Raw genomic sequence first — 3,286 nt, 5'->3', positions numbered from 1 at the left:
GTAACTTGTCCTTTTCGGTTGGCTATAAATCTAAAACAATAATCACTGGTAATGTAGAATTATTTCCAAAAAACACATATTCTAAGTGATTTGTACTTGCTTTAATTCCAATTTAGGAGGTTCTTAAACAGAGGGTTTTAATTTTAATTCATTGTTTACCTTAATACCTTCATAGCTTTTCTGTCTCAATAAAGGCTCATTAGAATTTAGTTCAGCTTTTACCTTACCTATCGTAGAATCATCATCATTTACCTCCTCTCCTTGGGCACGGCATAGTTCCAACGTGCCCTTATGTACGATTTCTTGTAATGAGTCTTGAGTAGCATGATCAATAGAATCAATAAAATAACAAGAGTCATCCTGTTCCCTAGAAAATCTCATGGCATCATAAATTTTAAAAATGATCTCTTCGTTACCTACCCTAAGCACAACTTTACTGTCACCCACATCAATAACAGCCCTAGCAGTAGCTAAAAATGGGCGACCTAAAGTTAAAGGCACCTCAACATCCTCATCCATGTCAAGAACAACAAAATCAATAGGGAATATGAATTTATCTACTTTTAAAAGTACATCCTCTGTAATACCCTTAGGATATTTAACAGATCTATCAGCTAGTTGAATACTCATCCTAGTAGGTTTTGGTTCCCCAAGGCCAAGTGGCTTGAACATTTTGTAGGGCATCAGATTAATGCTAGCACCTAAATTAACTAGTGCCTTCTCAACATTTAAACTACCAATTAAGCAAGGAATAGTGAAACTTCTTGGATCTTTCAGTTTGGTTGGCAGTTTATTTTGGAGTATGGCCGAGCACTCCTCGTTGAGTTCCACTGTAGAAAATTCTTCAAACTTCCTTTTATTTGTTAGAAGCTCCTTCAAATATTTTGCATATGTAGGCATCTGCGAGATAACTTCAACAAAAGGTAAGTTAATATGTAACTGTTTAAAAAGTTCAAGAAATTTATTGCATTTTACATCCATGCGGTCTTTCTTCAACTTTGCTAGGTACGGGATTGGTGGTTTATATTCCCTCAACACCGGTTTTTCATTATTTTCGAGTTTTACCTTCTCATCTTCTTTTCTGTCAGCTTCTGGTGGTGGCTTCTTTTTAGATTCAGCTAACACCTTTCCACTCCTTAATGTAACTGCTTTTACATGCTCTTTTGGATTGGGTTCGGTGTTACTAGGTAGACTCCTCGGTGGTCTCTCTGAAATCATCTTAGCTATCTGTCCTATTTGATTCTCGAGCCCTTGGATTGATGCTTGTTGATTTTTTAGTGTAGTTTCAGTGTTCTAAAAATGAGTCTCCACTACTAAAATAAACTTTGTCATCATCTCCTCAAAGGTTCGGCTTTGTTTCTTGCTGGTAGGATTGTTGTTGGAAGCCTAGAGAGGGTGGTAGTCTTTGATTGCCTTGGGCTCCTTATGAGAAATTTAGGTGGTTCCTCCAACCTGCATTGTAAGTGTTACTATAAGGGTTATTTTGAGGCCGAGAATTATTACCAATATAATTCATTTTCTCGTTCTCCATATTAGGGCCGTAGGATGGATATTCTAAATTGCTCGTTCCACCTCCACTCGCATCGCACTGCATTACTATATGAACCTGTGTAGAATCAAGTAAGCCATCAATTTTTCTATACAAAAGTTCTACCTAATTGGAAAGCATAGTAACTGAATCGACATTAAAAACGTCGGCTGTTTTCGTTGGCTTTGTCCTCATGACTTGCCACTGATAATTGTTCAGTGACATCTCTTCTATGAACTCATAAGCTTCTTCAGGGGTCTATTATTGATGGTTCCACTAGCAGCTGCATCAATCATTTGTCTAGTTGAAGGATTCAACCCGTTGTGGAAAGTTTTAACTTGTAGCTAAAGAGGTAACCCATGATGAAGGCACCTTCTCAATAGATCATTGTATCTCTCCCATGCATCATAAAGTGTTTCTAAATCCATCTGCACAAAAGAAGAGATATCATTCCTTAATTTAGCCATTTTAGCCAGCAGAAAATATTTAAGTAAAAATTTTTCGGTCATTTGTTCCCAAGTGGTGATTGACCCTCGTGGTAATGAGTTCAACCACTGTTTAGCCTTATTCTTTAATGAAAAGGGAAACAACCGAAGGCGAATGGCATCATCAGAAACACCGTTAATCTTAAAAGTGTCACAAAATTCCAGAAAATTTGCTAAATAAGTGTTTGGATCCTCATCCTGCAACCCATCAAACTGAACAAACTGTTGTAACATTTGAATAGAGTTAGGTTTCAGCTCAAAATTATTTGCAGCAACAGCAGGTCTAACTATACTCGATTCAGTTCCTGTTAGAGTAGGTTTAGCATAATCATACATAGTACGAGTAGCAGGATTCTGATTTATTGGATTTGCAGCAACCACAGGAGGTAACAGATTATTCTGATTATTAGCCATATCCTCGGTTATAGTATGAGTATCGCCCTCTCACTCTTCCTCTATGTATTGTAAGCTTCGCCTTATTTCTCTTTGGTTTCTACGAGCTGTGCTCTCAATCTCACCATCAAAAAGCAAAGGTCCTGATGGGTTTCTTCTAGTTATAAACTATAAAAAACCTGCCAGGAGTAAATAAAAGAAAATTTAGTAATTTAAAACAGAAAAAAACAAAATTAAATTGCAATAAATAAAAAATGGCTAAAGTAATAAAAATTAAGCGTTCCTAATATCTTAGTCCCCGGCAACGGCGCCAAAAACTTGGTGGTCGTGAAACTAACTAAAACTTTAAATAAGGTAAGCACACCTATCGAACAATAGTATAGTTATGGTGAGACCGAGAATATCGTATCTATGAGGACTAAAAGTACTAGTAACTACTATATTTTTAGAATTAAAAGATGTTTTTAGGCTAAAACTAATTATCTAATTAACTAAGATTACGACAAAGATTAAAGTTGGGATATATTTTTTAGAAGACCGATGGAGAAGACAATACCCAAGGAAGAATCCTCCTAGACTTCACTTATTACTTTTGAATTAGACGATTTATTCACTTGACTTAATCCTTAGAAATCCCTAGTTTATGTTATTATCTCTCTCGAGACTAAAAACAACTGACTCTAGGTTGATTAATCGAAATTTCTTTCTAATTAAAACCCTTATTATCGCATTAACTCGATCGATGGATCCCCTTATTAGATTTGACTCTAATTCGGCAGATTTATGTTGTCCTATCTCTAGGATTGCATGTACTCCACTTAATTATGAATGATGTGACAGTCCTAATTCGACCCTAGTCGGAATGTGGTTTCGAGGCCAC

At 36.2% G+C, this 3,286-nt stretch overlaps 1 non-coding gene across 1 annotated transcript; it reads left to right on the top strand.

Moving 5' to 3' along the window:
- Nucleotides 1-1,882: 1,882 nt before the first annotated feature.
- On the top strand, nucleotides 1,883-1,989 carry LOC128281009 (small nucleolar RNA R71). The gene has a single exon (XR_008271226.1). It is a non-coding gene; the product is annotated as a small nucleolar RNA R71 (small nucleolar RNA).
- The last annotated feature ends 1,297 nt before the right edge of the window (nucleotides 1,990-3,286 follow it).

Source organism: Gossypium arboreum, chromosome 9 (assembly GCF_025698485.1).
Source record: "Gossypium arboreum isolate Shixiya-1 chromosome 9, ASM2569848v2, whole genome shotgun sequence".
In the NCBI taxonomy this organism is placed as follows: Eukaryota; Viridiplantae; Streptophyta; class Magnoliopsida; order Malvales; family Malvaceae; genus Gossypium; species Gossypium arboreum.
The sequence above is the reverse complement of the archived record's forward strand: the minus strand, read 5'-3'. Positions and strand labels throughout refer to the sequence as shown.